Source organism: Danio rerio, chromosome 9 (genome assembly GCF_049306965.1).
Source record: "Danio rerio strain Tuebingen ecotype United States chromosome 9, GRCz12tu, whole genome shotgun sequence".
NCBI classification, from domain to species: Eukaryota; Metazoa; Chordata; class Actinopteri; order Cypriniformes; family Danionidae; genus Danio; species Danio rerio.
In genome coordinates this window covers 31446165-31462096 of record NC_133184.1, presented here as the reverse complement: position 1 = coordinate 31462096, position 15932 = coordinate 31446165, and the positions used below count along the sequence as shown (strand labels likewise).

Sequence of the window (15932 nt, the reverse complement as noted above, 5' to 3'; positions counted from 1 at the left end):
ACATTTTACATCTGTTGAAATATTCAAACCATTCCATGTGTGTTCGGTAAAAAAGGTCAGGAGAGGGTTTTCTTTAATGTCAAACATATTAGTAATTTAATGGATACAAATGAATAATTCGAATAATTTGCAGAATTCTGTTATCCTCAATGCAATGCAAGAGTTACATTCTGGGGTGCGCAGAGTTTTCATTTCCTGACTTAAATATGCATCTGATATTAACAGGTGGAGTTTAGTGGAACACGTCACTTGTCAATCATTCTCTAGTCCTCCATTGGCCGCACCCATACATACGTCCTCTTTTTCTGTGAATTCTTTGCACACCGTTAAAAAGCACTAGACTTGCAAAATCTGTGCTCACAGGAAGTTTCCCTGCAAAGCTCAAGTTAATTTTAGACAAGCTTCATCTACTTCTTAAGAAGATCAGTTAATATATCACCTTTAAGCAAAAAAATTACAATTGTTTAATAAAAAGAAAGAGACAACATGTTAAAAATTGTTTTGTAACATTCTTTTTCCTTGCACACACCCTTTTATGGCTGTGTTTATCAGAAATCTATCAAATGTTCACAATTTATTATATACAGGGTGTCTGTTGGGTCTTAAAATATCTTAAATTCACTCATTAATACAGAAACTATTTACAGAAGTAACCAGGCCAGTAGAAAAAAATCCTTAGTGTTTAGCCCTGTATAAGTCTAAAATTCCATTCATAATGGTCTTAAAGGGTCTTAATAAGTCTTAAATTTGATTTGAAGAAACCTGATATACTGTACAGTAACTATAAAATATATATTACCTGTCCAGGGTTTGGAAACAAAATATTGTATTAATGTTTTTAAAGGAAGTATCTTAAACATGCCAGTTATTAGTATTAATATGCTGCAGTTATTCATTAAAACTACAGTAATAATGTTAGTATATATTAAAATGTAATTTACAAAGCTGAATTTTAGCAGCAGTTGTATCAGTCCTCACTGTCACGTGATCCTTCAGGAATTATTTCAATTTCATGCTCGAAAAACATTTTTGATTATAAATGTTTAATTAAACATTTTCACGCAAATTTGAAACGCATTCAATTCATCCAAATTGACTTTTTAAAGTTTCAGACACTAATTTTGAGAGAAGCAAAGGATATGATTGATCGTGGCTGGTCTCTCATCTGTAATCATTAGTAAGCCAATCAGATTATTCCAAACTCACTATACTGTAAGTAGCCTGTCCAAAACTACTCCCTTTGTTTTTTGAAGACATAATGTAATGCTAAACCATTTACAATTGTTCACTATATATTCTGACTGCACAATACATTGTTACAGCATTGATATCGCAATAGTCACATTGCAATCCGCTTGTTAAGTGGTGACGTGTTTGTGACGTATGTAATACTGTTTCCGGGTCCAAGCCGCCACTCAATTGAGTGGAGAAATCATTCGTTTATTATCACGTTTTATTCCTATCACACATTAAAGTTAATTTTATATAAAATCATAGTGTACACAACAATCTCTGGGCTCAACAATTTAACAATTTATAAAAAAATAATCACTTTCTGGCCATCGGATATTAGGCATGGACATATATACTGCAATCGTGATTTTCGAAAGCCTTAAATCGCTTTGTAAACGTTTATTATTACCATTTCATGAGTCTCCCCATTCAGTTGAATAGAGCGATTGGATCCGGAAGCCGCTTTGCGTGATGTCACACTTAACAAGCGGATAGTCACATCCTGAGTATATACAATGTTGAGTCTGGATTATAATTTATCATTTCACATGTGTTTTGTTGAGGCCCATGACTGTGTGAATTTTAAAAGCATTCAGGCATGAAAAATTGTACTGTTTGTAACTTTGACAAATTGGCCATTATTGATTTTATTCAATTGTTTATAAACTGAAGACTATACTGTGTATATATATATATTTTTTTTTCAATATTCTATTGGGTTTTTCTCAACATTAAAACAAGACATCTAAATATTTGAACATCACATGAAAACAAAACCATTCCAGGACAACATACAAAACTTAAAAATAATAACAAAACAAAAAAACAGATCAGGAACTGGTGATTAAAAAAATAAATATAAAATAAGTAAATGAATTAAAAAAGGTAATTGCAACAATAACAAAGGGGTTAGTATAGGGTATAATTATTAGGGTATAATTTTGCATTTAATTATTCAATTACTGTATACCTAAATACATTTCGACTTCTTTCTAAAAAATGTAAACACTGTTTATTTAATTTGCATCTTTATCTTTATTGAATCTTTGATCCTAGATTATTATATTTTACGCACTACGCTAGAGAATCTCTCAATCTAAAATTATAAATTCTTTCAAATAGTTATTCAACTCATCTAATGAAATTGTATTCATATCGCAATATATATCACAGAATAAAAAAATATTGCAGTGTTAGATTTTTTCAATATCATGCAGCCCTTCTGCTATGGTAAGGTACCTTATAGTTTACAAATGAACTGTTTTTTTTTTTCTACAGTATAGATTTTGTACAGCATAAATAGCATTTTTACACCCACAGAATTTACACACTGCAGCTCTAAATACTGTGTGCAGTGCAGTCAGTCAAATAGTAAAGGCATTGCTGCAGTGGTTAATGACAGCAGCCTTTTTTATTAACGTGTGGCCTTTAGGATGATGGAGAGAGACAATGATGAAGAATGAGACTGAATTATGACACAAGGCCAGACCTGCGTTCCTGTGAGCGCAACTGCTCAAATGTGTCGTGAGCATGTGCTTTAAATCCACTACACACATTTGACCTCTATTACTACTCCACACACACAATAACACAGATAGAGAGAGAGAGATAGAGAATGACATTTATACAGACACAACACTAAGCCAGCAATAGAAAGGTCATTTTGCTCTATATTTTTACGTTTAAACATCTCTGTCTACGATTAAACAGATTCTTATTGGCCCCTGGCGAATTGGCTCCTTTCTGCCACTGGAGCGGGTCAATAAAACGGCACGAACAGGTGAAAAGAGGTCAGACGTTATTCTCTCTTCTCCTTCCCAAGCCCTCGTTCAGTTGAAACCTATTAAAACACTCGACGCTTCTCTTGCCGTACTCATTTAAAGCCTATTTTAGGACGGCATTAGACTCTCAGGGACGATTTCCTGGATGGAACTTATAGTCCAGGACGGCAAAATGATTCTCAGCGGAAAAAAGCACCATTAACAGTAAAATTTAGTCCGCGGCTCGATTTAACCCTCGTCACGGAGACAGAGTTTTGATGTTAGGAGTCGTATAGCAGTTACAGCAGAATGTTTGCAGCTGGTTACAGCAGCACGTCTCTATAATTGCTACAGAAACTGGCCTGGATGGTACATCTCTGCGGCGGGTTATCTGGTGGAGCTGCCTGTGCGCCTCAGGGAGGAACTTAGCGGAAGAACACGGAATCATTTTCTTGTTTTTGAGTGCTTACAGACAGTCTATTACTGCGGACATGCTTTTCGACAACAAAGATTTGAGCGCTGCATTTTTGTGCGCGCGCGCGCGTGTGTGTGTGTGTATGCGTGCATGTCTGAAATTTTGAAGCGTGAAACTGACCTACAAAAATACACAGGCGATGATGTGAATCAGTGCTATTGTACATCATCTCTCGAGGCAGAGGGCCAGAAATGTGTGTTTAAACAGTTAATCATGCACGTTGCACACTCACACACAAGCAAATGCATGCGCAAACAAGGGAAAACGACTTCTTGTGAGAGCTTGTATGTGTGTGGTTGAGTGTGAATGATCAGTTACAGAAGCAGATTATCGTAGTAATGGAAGCAAGTAGCTCAAGCTGGTTTTTAACAGTGAGTAAGTTGCCTTTCTGTATTGTAGTGTGCCCTGATATAAATCTACAGGATGCTCTGCGATGTCCTGCGTGTTGACCTGGCTGGTCGTCTGCCCTCTCTCTCACCCAGTGATTCATCATGCTTTGCCTCTAGTGGGGGAAAACAATATATTGTTACAAAGACACAGAGAAAAAAAAAGAAAAACAGCTGAATATGTTTTTTTTAGATAAATGGCAGTAGTGAATATAAAGTCATTAGAAATGCTTGAGGTGCTCAGTAATGAATACAGGCATCAGATTTTTTTTTTACAATAAGGAACACTTAATGGGACAAATCATGTTTTTTTAATATCACTTCTTTATATAGATGTAACCCCGCTGGTCCTACACCACCCAATCCTATCTGAGCTGGGATCCAGCCGGCGACCTTCCACATGGAAGGCAGTTACTATTGCAAGGAGGTTAAAGACCATGGCCTCTAGTGTCTGTCGCTGGAGCACCTTTTAAATGTCAGAGGAGTGAGGTTTATAGTACTTGCACAGCACTTCACTAGCTGGCCTCCATTACACTCACCCCCTAAACCTCACTCCCATCAGGGTCACGGCACCAATGCAACCCTGCTGGTCCTACACCACCCTACCCACTCCGAGCTGGAACCAGTGACTTTCCTCATGGGAGTCGGTTGCTCTAACAAGGAGGTTAAAGACCATGGCCCCTAGCGTCTTTTGCTAGAGCATCTTTTAGAGGTCAAAGGAGTGAGGTTTACCTGCACAGCACTTCACTAGCTGGCCTTCAATCCACTCATCCCCTAAACCTCACTCCCATTCGGGTCACGGCACCAATGTAATCTTGCCGATCCTACACCACCCAACCTGCTCCGAGCTGGTATGAAACCAGCAACCTTCTGCATGGGAGTCGGTTGCTCTAACAAGGAGGCTAAAGACCATGGCTCCTAGCGTCTGTTGCTAGAGCATCTTTTAGAGGTCAGAGGAGTGAGGTTTACCTGCACAGCACTTTACTAGCTAGCCTCCGTTACACTTGCCCATCTAAACCTCACTCCCATCTGGGTCACGGCACCAATGTGAAGCTGGATTTATACTTTTGCCTGGTGTCGCATCACACACCTCCGCTGACTGCGCATGCACCTCGCTAAATGGACGAGGCTTTTATATTTGCCGCATTCGCCATTGTGATATTTTTTAAAATGATAGGGGGCGGTCAAAAGAAACCCACCGTAAAATCGGACAGATAAACGGAGAAGTAGAAAGTTTCCAGTAATACGTGATATCATTAATATCATTCAATATTTATTAACTAATTATTTTTTTAAATTATTTTAATGATTATAAGGGTTTTTATAACCATTCAAGATTTCTTTAAATCAAACATTGCTGCATCACTTGCTTTTGTTCACATCTTGGACAGTTTTACCTTTTAAAGTTTATTAAAGAATTAATGACACATTATTGTCTGGCTAGTTTCTGTCCTATACCTATGGTAAAAAGGCAATAATGGTCCAACATTTTTGACCAATATCACCAATATAACCTAGAGAAACAGGGCATTAGTGTATTGTAAACTGATAAAGTTATGAAAGAAATAATTCTGTATCTTCATTATAGTTTTGTAAATATTAAATAGTTTTAAATTCAAAATTGCAATATATAAATCAGTGTTAAACCTATAACTGGTGGAAATACATATTCTGTAATTGTGTACCTGGGTCTCCACTTTTGCCCTGACCTCTTTTGGTTTTAACAAACTTATCCTTCAGGTTTTTTAACAAAACTTTTAACAAAAACTGTTCGATCGAGTCTCAAAAAATGCTGTGCTCAAACCAGTGACCTTCCACATGGGAGTCGGTTGCTCTTACAAGTAGGCTAAAGACCATGGCCTCTAGTGTTTGTTGCACTTTTTAGAGGTCAGAGGAGTGAGGTTTACCTGCACAGCACTTCACTAGCTGGCCTCGGTTACATAGGGCTATCAGATAATGTGGTGAATCATGTCTCTGAAATCAGTGATTTGTGAGGTTAAATGTATGTATGTTTCAATCAAAAAGTACTGGTTTGTTAATTTACAGTATGAGCAATATCACACTCATAGCTGTGCTGATATACAATAGAGCCTTTTGCATGCCTAAGAGTGTAGTATGCATTTGTACAATAATTCAGTGACACCAGTGCTAAAAAGTTGACATTACATAACTAAACATTACTTTGCATAAGGGACTTATTAGTTACATCAATTACATCATAGATAAAAATCTGACGGTGACAATTAAGCAGCCGTACATTTGTTGGTTGCATCTGTTGTTGATAGTTTAAGTCATTCAAATCTATTTACTCTTCAACAAATACAGAATTAATGAGAGCGAATATTTCCTGTTAGATATACCGTAAACAAATAAAATCTCAAATACATCAGAACCAGCAGTAGATTCCAGATGAAGTCGACAGGGTAAAGTTGTTCTTGGAGGAATATTTAATTAGGGAACAGCTACATTTGGCTCAGCACATTTTCAAATAGGCACTTTATAATTAAACTACATGTTTTTATTTTAAACAGGGTGAAAAGGTTGCAGTTACTGGCCAATCAAGACCCAGAATTTTTATGTACTTTTTATTGTAGTGTGTTTGTTTACTTTGTTTACACGAACTGTGCCAAGACTAATAACGATGGTAAATTATGTATAATCATATTATTTAACAAACCCTAAAGCTAAGGGAGGTACATGTTGTTAATTAATATTATTCAGTAATTAAATGTTCAGTTACACTGTAACAAGGACACTCTAACCTATTTTTAATTTAGCTAAAAAAAATAGTAACTTTAGACTGTCAAGCTTTAAGTTCCCAGCACATTTTATTTTCTAGCCCCCGTCAGCTTATTAAAACTGCCACGGAATTGAATTATTCATTATTCTGGTTATTCATTATTATTTTATTTTACTGTGGGCCTTTGCTTTGAGCAAGCCTTGGTAACCACAGGCCATGTAAAATGCTGTTTTTACATATTAAAGTTGGTATCGTGTCTCAATAAAAATGAATATTTTTAAATAACAGCAATATCCTTGAAACTTCAGCAGTTTCCACTAGGAAAGATATTGCAAATCTTTAATATTTTGATGATTAATGTGATTAAAATAGAGACTTACTTAATGGGGTCATGAACTAAGAAATTTTAATTGGCTTGATCTTTTGACTTTTAATAGGTCGATGTGCTATGAATGCAATATCTACGTTTTATAACACAAAACAAAAACAGCTTATACTAAAGTCAGTCTGCACTAAAGAAGATGAGCACCTGCTTTAGCTCCACTCACTGATGCATACTCTATGATAAGGTAAATAACAAGAAAGACAAACACAGATCTACATAGAAAACAAACCATAAAGGTGCTTAGAGGACAAAAGACACTGTTCAGTCCCAAGTTGTGGGAAAAACATCAGTGGTGAAAAGTAACAAATTACAAATTCTCAAATTACTGTGGTTTTTCTCAGGAATTGTAATTTGCTAAGTAGTTTTAAAAATGTGTACCTTTACTTTCCTTTGAGTACATTTTTAGTGCTGTATCAGTACTTTTACTCCAATACTTTGCTTCAACCTGCAGTCACTACTTTATTTCTTTCTTGTCTGTAATGATCGGCTAAAGTAGAAATATCAGTCTTGCAATTCCTGTCCAATCAAATCACACATAGAAAGTAAATCGCATCATACTGAAAAACCTCAAGACATGAACGCTTTATAAATGCAGCAAACCTTTTGGAAGCATTAAAAATTACCAAGAAGATGTCCAAAATCTTTACATGCAATAACCCAGAGACTTTTTATAGACTGCATGTCACTGATGAGAAAATGAAGGATGTCGCCTATATGATGACTAAAATCACCAAACAGCCTTAAACAATCACTAAATGGAACGAATGAAGAATGGAAGGAAGGGCAGAATAAAGGAAGGACCGAACAAAGGATGAAAGGACCGAAATAATGGAGGAAGGAAGGATGAACAATTTAAGGAAGGAAGGAGCAAACAAACAAACAAATTAATTAATGAACAAAGGACCTAATAAAGGAACAAAAATATAAATAGATGAATGAGCGAACTAATGAAGAAAGGAACGAAGGAAGGAAGGACAGAACAAGCAAACAATGGAAGGGTTGAAGGAACGAACGAATATGACTAAATGCACTACAGAATGTTAAGTTTACACATCCCTGCACAAACTGCTCGTAAACGCATCAGATTTTCCCAGTGTAATACTCACTATTCTTGAGTATGTTTAAAACGTTCGTTTTAGGGCTATTTTTACTCGTACTTTGAGTAATATTTACAACAAATACTTTTACTCGCACTACATTTTTGGGCAGTTAATTGTACTTTTACTCATTCATTGTAATCTTTCAACCTCCGAAAACATACACTGAATATGTGCTTTTGATTAACACCCTTCAAGTGCACACACACACACAATAGTGAACACTCACATTGTGAGCGCAAACCCTTAATAGTGGGCAGTAATTTGATGCTTGATTTTTTTCAAATAAGAAAGCAAGATGATACTGTGCCAAATATGTTGGATCTGACAACAAGGTTGCCCTACACAAGTGTGTCCAAGTGGGTTTTGATACATGGCCCCTCTTAAATGTCTGTTATTACAGATATGCGTATTTAGTATCTATGAGTATTTATGAATTTTAACCTAAATTACAACAGTGTCCAACTAAGGATGTAAACTGCCAAACATGTGTGCAGAACTTTACATCTGTGGGCCACAGCTGTCCTTTTGAACTTTAGAAAATATTTCAATAACAAAACTCAGCATGTCTATTCAAACAGTGTATTCTGATGAGGGTCTTAAAAAGGACAGCAACCCTCTAATTACTTCTAAATTCTAATGTTTTTTATTTCTTTATAATATTAAAAGTTAAGAAAACACTACAAAGTAAACAAAAAAGGCGATTCATGACCCATTTTGAGTATTCATGATATTCATGACCCTCTTATATCGATTCATCTGGACAAAAAAAGACTCTCATTCGCCACATTTTTTGATTTCTGCCCAGGAAGAAGAATTAGAGAAGAGGCGTCCAGCTTCCGGACGCAGAGCTGTGTGTTAGTGCGATCTGCTTGAAGTAGCGCTTGCTGGAAAACAGTTTCCAAAAGTAGCTTGCGTTTCCTATTGCTATTTTAGTACAGACAATGTGGTTTCCATGGACACTTGCGTGGTGTCCATGCCAACGGCAGGTTTGGAGCAGTGTAAAAGCGCATGTGTGCCCGCAAGGAGTGTTCTAGGGACAATGCCAACCTCTCTTTACCTCTCCCACCTCTACCAACCTGTGCCCTTCCTACCCAATTGCCATGGAAACGGTCAGGCGAGGACAGCCGCTCCATTCGATCCAGTCACCCATAGACGACAGAAGGGTTTGTGGGCACAGTCGACCACTAGGGAAGCGCGGCTAAGTGGCAGGGGTGGGTATTTAGTGGTTACATGATGATGATACACGGGTTGTGAGTGGGTTTTGTTTGTTTATCCAGTGATCTTCACGTTGATTGGAGCCCCTGTTGTCTTCAAATCCCCTGTAGTGCGGCAGGGCTGCAATGGCACGTTCTTTACACATGCTCCCAACACCTTGCATCTGTCAAGACTAATCAGGACAAGATAAGTGTGTGTGAGTGAGGGTTGGTGTGTGTGTGCACATGTGCCTGTAATCAGCAGAGAGTTATGTAATCATATTTAATTAAGGATTAATTACAGATGCCGCTAAACGAGAGTGCGACAACTTAACTCTGTCTTAGTCGTCCAATAACATACACACACACACACACACACACACACACACACATGCATGTTTATTTTCTGTCATTTTAGTGACTTTCTGTTTACAGCTGTGGTTTTTTCATTTTTATTATGATTGTTTTAAACAGAGATCCTTTGCAGAACCACAGATTTAAATTCTCATATATACTGTATGTATATATATATATATATATATATATATATATATATATATATATATATATATTGATAGATAGAAAGATATATACACACACTCACACACACACACACCGGCCACTTTATTAGGTACACCTGTCCAACTGCGCCTTAACACAAATGTCTAATCAGCCAATCACATTGCAGCAACTCAATGCATTTAGGCATGTAGACAAGGTAAAGACGATCTGCTGCAGTTCCAAGCGAGCATCAGAATGTGTAAGAAAGGTGATTTTTAGTTACTTTGAATGTGGCATGGTTGTTGGTGCCAGAGGGACAGAAAGCCATATCATAAAGCGCAAATCATCTCAGACTGGTTTCTTGAACATGACAATGAGTTCACTGTACTCAAATGGCCTCCACAGTCACCAGATATTAATCAAATAGAGCACCTTTGTTATGTGGTGAAACAGGAGATTTGCATCATGGATTTGCAGACAAGTCTGCGTGATGCTATCTTGTCAAAATTGACCAAATTTTCAGAGGAATATTTCCAGTACCTTGTTGAATCTATGCCATGATGGATTAAGGCAGTTCTGAAGGCAAAAGAGGGTCCAACTCTGTTTTAGTAAGGTCTACGTACCTACTATATTAGGTACCTTACTAGTTTAGTTTAATTTTGTACCTAATAAAGTGGCCGGCGAGTGTATATATAATGTTGTATGTTTATATAACATATCTTATGTCACCTAGTAATGGATTTTACACTGCACACACATGATTTATAATGGATTTCACACTTTGTACAATACAGTTTTTAATACATACATTAATAATATTAATATATTTATTACAAAATGTGATCTTTCTCATATATCAGTTGACATGAACGACAGATTAAAATGACTGAAATGAGACATGGCTTGATTTGTGCATTAATTAGTTTTATGACATATTTTAAATGAAACTACATCGAGCTAATTATATGAGATGCTACCTCAATTCTGTCTAAATTGTTCCAGGCCCCCCTCTGAACTTCCAGTCCTCCTAGAATCATTCCCACCTTTCACCCCATTATCCACGGCCCTGCACACACATGCGCACACACAGACATGGCACCAACACACACTCCACCTTTTTTACATTCCACTCCAGTAGTTCTTCCCCTCAGAGCTTCCTTTTATCTCACAGTTTATTTCTCAAGGACATCTGAACAGGAATAATGTGCAGCATGGAAATCTCTGTCATCACTGAAAATAGAGTCAGATATTCTGAATGCTTTACAAAAGTGAATCGTATCCAGCGCAGTGTGCTGCAGTGATCGCAATAAATACATTCTCGTGTCCTCCCAAGCATCAAATCTGCCCTAGTTTCTCCGGCGAACCGTGCTCTCTGGCTAATGCTAGGACACTTTAGCGGGCTAAAGATCACACAGAGTTTATCTTGTAGTTTAAGCTGCAGCTAAGTCTTAACATTAGCTGTGCGTTACACCTGTGTACGGGCTTCTCGGAGCGTTTAAGATGCATGTTTTTGATTAGCTCTTCCCTTGTTTTGGGTTTATCTGTAATGGAAAAAGAGTGTTTCAGCAGTCAGAGGTGCGTGTGAATTATTTATCCTGCATTGCACACTGGATACAAAGAGTTACGCAATATGAACTATGACAGAGAACGATTTAAAAGGGGAAAAAAACTGTCTGGGTGATATATCTGAATCAGGGGTGTTTTCTCTGAGGAGGCAAACAAATAAATAAATAAACTGGAGTGTATTTTATGGCAAGTGCTCCACAAATCCTCATGAATGCGTCAAATTAAAAGAAATGGACAGACTAATTATGAAGTGAATAAATCAGCCACTCAGACCACATCAGTCTTTGTCAGGTTCAGATCAAAATTAACTGAAATGACTTGAAATTGTTAATCTATGAATGAGACAGTTTTAGTAAGCACTTATCTCTGTATCAGTGATTATGATGACATCTTTAGTGTTTCCAGAAAAATTGTTGACTGATCATAATATGAGGTGACTATAATTAAAAATAATAATAACAATAAGTTATTAATTAACACATTAGTTGTAACAAAAACTAGTTGTAAAAAAAAAATAAGTAAATGAATTCTGAGGCGGCGCGGTGGTGCAGTGGGTAGCACTGTCACCTCAGAGCAAGAAAGTCTTTGAGTCGAGCCTCAGTTAAGTCAGTTGGCATTTCTGTGTAGAGTTTGCATGTTCTGCCCATGTTCGCGTGGGTTTCCTTCGGGTGCTCCAGTCCAAAGACATGCGGCATAGGTGAATTTTCCAGTAATGGGTTGCAGCTGGAAGGGCATCCGCTGTTCATTATATGCTGGATAAGTTGGCGGTTCATTCTGCTGTGGTGACCTCAGATTAAAAAAGGGACTAAGCTGAAAAGATAATTATTTAATGAAATAATGAATTCTACAATGTGCCTTTAATGATTGATTCTGATTGGCTGATGAATATAGGCAGTCAGAATTAGTTGAACTATCAGAATAATAATTTTTTCCTAAGTACTATTTAACAAACATATTTCTGAGCATAATATTTTTAGTAACTCATTTTTTTTGTGACATTTGGTTGCAACATAGGCTCTTTCTGAAAACGTAGCCCTATATACATTTTTTGGGAGATCACAAATTATGTAGCCAGAGGACCGTATGGCTCCATTACATCTTTAAAATAAAAACTACGGGGTGGGATAACACTGCTCCTTTACTCGCTTACCAGCTAACTGCTTACCTCCGTATGGACGGCTTTTCTTTTGTTACCAATTTGTTCAGTGGCTCATCATGTACGGCAGCAGACTTGAGATGCAGAGTTGACCGCTAATCCGGAGTTTGAGTCCAGTGAAAAATGGTTCCAGAAAGCAGATAATACAGAAGCAAAAGCCAATAAATAAAATAAACAAGTAAACAAAAGGGTGAGTACGTGGTAAAATCTGAAAACGTGGTAAAAATCTGGCTGCTATAAAGGCTTTTCTTTTCTGTATTGCTTTTGAAAACACTACTGGTTGGGTTTAGGTAAGGAGGAGGGTGGGCTAGTCGATCGGTCAGTCAGTCAGTCAGTCAATCAGTCAGTCAGTCAGTCAGTCAGTCAGTTGACAGCGGCCTCTGGTGGATTTATGCGAGAACAGCATGCACGGATGGCACTCGCCAGAGAAATTTGAGATCTCAAAAAGCGTACACAGCGGCCCCTGGTGGATTTGTGAAAATAAAAACTGCAAAAAAAAACAGCTCCTGGGATGTATTTTGCTCTCTCCAGAAATGTATATACGGGTGTGTAATCAGAATGAGCCTGGGTTGTTGTTTTTTATCTTTGCCATGATAACAGTATGTAATATTTTACTAGATATTTTGCAAGGCACTAGTATTCAGCTTAAAGTGCAATTTAAAAACTTATCTGATAGATTAATAGGGTTAACTAAGCAAATTGGGTTAATTAGGCAAGTCATTTTATAACAGTCGTTTGTTCTGTGGCCAATCTTAAAGGGGCTAATGATATTGACCTTTAAAAAAAAATTTTTTTTTAATAAAAACTGTTTTAATTCCAGCCAAAATAAAACAAATAAGACTTTCACCAGAAGAAAAAATATTACAGGAAATACTGTTGAAAATGTCCTTGCTCCATTAAACATCACATAATAAATATCTGTAAAAGAGCACAAATTTTGTACAACTGTATATAACTGCACGGTGGTGCAGTGGGTAGCACGTTCGCCTTACAGCAAGAAAGTCGCTGGTTCGAGACTCGCATGGGTCCGTTGGCATTTTTGTGTGGAGTTTGCATGTTCTTCCTGTGTTTTCGTGGGTTTCCTCCAGTTTCCCCCACAAGTCCAAAGACATGCGGTACAGGTGAATTGTAGGGATGTAACGGTATCAGAATTTCACGGTACGGTAATACCTCGGTATGAATGTCACGGTACGGTATTTATTGAATCATTTACAGGAAAAAACAAAACTTATGAAAATACTCCAAAAAAGTGCCAAAAGTGTCAATGACATACAAATTAGTCATCTATCTGTGCGCTTTGAAACAGGAACTTCAATTTTAATAACAAAAAAATATTAAACCATGTAAAAAAATTAAGTTTCAATTTAGTATTGTTGAAAACTCATCACATTCAACATTTAATCACTCACTCACTTAGACAGAGATGGGTTTAAAGGAAAATTATCATATAAATATAATCTGGTAAAAGCTGGTATCTCTGGGTATTTACAATGTCCCCTGCAACAGAAAAAAACCCTCTCATTTGGGACTGAGGTTTCTGGGACAAGAGAGATATGACTTGGCCCAGGTTGACAGCAGTGGGTAACGTTGTGCATTGTCTTTCCCCCACTTGAGAGGAAAAACAATGATTGAGATAGAGATCTCATGTCTGCATCAATCTGAACAGTGTGCTGTGTTTCTGCAGTCCCCATGACTGATTATTAGTCGTATTCCCCAACTTGCAGGCACGTGCACACACAGGGCTCAACCTGTGCAGTGCACATGCCCTTTTTAGTCTTGGATAGAAAGTGCCCTTCCAAAATGATCAAAAGTGCCCCCGCGACGCGACATACCCTCCGTCCCCGCTTTACAGTACGTGCGCGACAACACAGCTGATCAGAACGCGCACGACAACACAGCTGATAAGAACTCGCGCGACAACACCGCTATTCAGTACGCGCGCAGCGACAACACCCGCTTCAAGCAGGTCGCACACCAAAAGCTCCGCTCGGCGCCGCAACACGGCGCGCACATGACAGTTTAAAGTATCGCACACCAGACGCGCACATTCGAATGATATTTAACATGAAACTAATCAGATGGCGCTCTGTGGCACGGCTGAAAAATGAACTGCGTCCTGAGCCGTGGACGGGCGCCGCCGACAGCCGCCGACTTGCGGCACCGGTGTGTGTATCCTGATAGAAACCCATGTTTAGAATTCTAAAATGCATGGCGCCGCCGAGCGGCGCTTCTGGTGTGCAACCTGCTTTAGGGTTTTCCAACTCTTTTTCATCCCCGCTTCTAGCAGCACACTCCATTTCCGCATTACTGGATCTGTAGCGACAACAGACCGCAAGGGATTATGGCCAAGCCTGGGCTGATGGGAATTGTAGTTTCCGGTACCTCCCGTTCGCTTCATTCGCCTGAGCAAATTTTCTCAGAAGACCTATAGTTTTACCGAGTCATGCGACTAAGGTAATATCGAAAAAAATTAATATTGCGGTATGACAGTATTTACAATACCGTTACATCCCTAGTGAATTGGGTTGGCTAAATTGACCGTAGTGTATGTGTGTGAATGAGTGTGTATGGATGTTTCCCAGAGATGGGTTGTGGCTGGAATGGCATTCACTGCGTAAAACAAGTGCTGGATAAGTTGGCGGATCATTCCGCTGTGGCGACCCCTGATTAATAAAGGGACTAAGCCGAAAAGAAAATTAATGAATTGTTTTATATCCAATGATGTAAAAAATCATATTCAAAAACTTATGATTACAGTTTTGTCAGAACTATTAACACACTTAAACAACAATAAGCAGTTCTCTATGTTATTGCATTAGACATTGCAGTGTATTTTTGTAATCCACTTGTTAAGTGTGATGTCACACGAAGCAGCTTCTGGGTCCAATGACAAATGGTAATAATGATAAGCATTTTTAAAGTGATGTAATACTTTTGAAAATCATGATTGCTATATATATATATATATATATATATATATATATATATATATATATATATATATATATATATATATATATATATTTATCCATGCCTAATGTCTGATATTATAAAGTGATATTAATTTTGTATTATTATTAAATTAAAATGATGGTGTCTGTGATGCAGCAAGTTCAGAGACTGTTGCATACACCATGATTTTATGTAAGATTCACTTTAATGTATGATATGACTAATAAGTGGTCATGCACACATATTTTCTCAATTCAAATGAGAAGCGGCTTGGACTTAACCAACGACTTAACAAGCGAATTACTTTCAACTATATTATTCTAGGATAATTTTTATGGATTCACTGGTGCCTTCAGTGATGCTTTGTCCCATTCCACTAAGTAAATCGAAACCCCCAACTTTTTGCCTGAAAAAAAGCATCGGAAACCCACTCAAAATGGGTAAACATGTTATTAACTACGTTGAGTCATACCTTTTAGGGTCCC

General features: G+C 37.6%; 1 protein-coding gene across 15 annotated transcripts in view; it reads left to right on the top strand.

Annotated features, from left to right (window-relative positions):
• The window catches only part of il1rapl1a (interleukin 1 receptor accessory protein-like 1a), a 269927-nt gene that overhangs the window by 197628 nt on the left and 56367 nt on the right, over positions 1-15932 (top strand). The gene's annotated exons all lie outside the window — the stretch shown is intronic.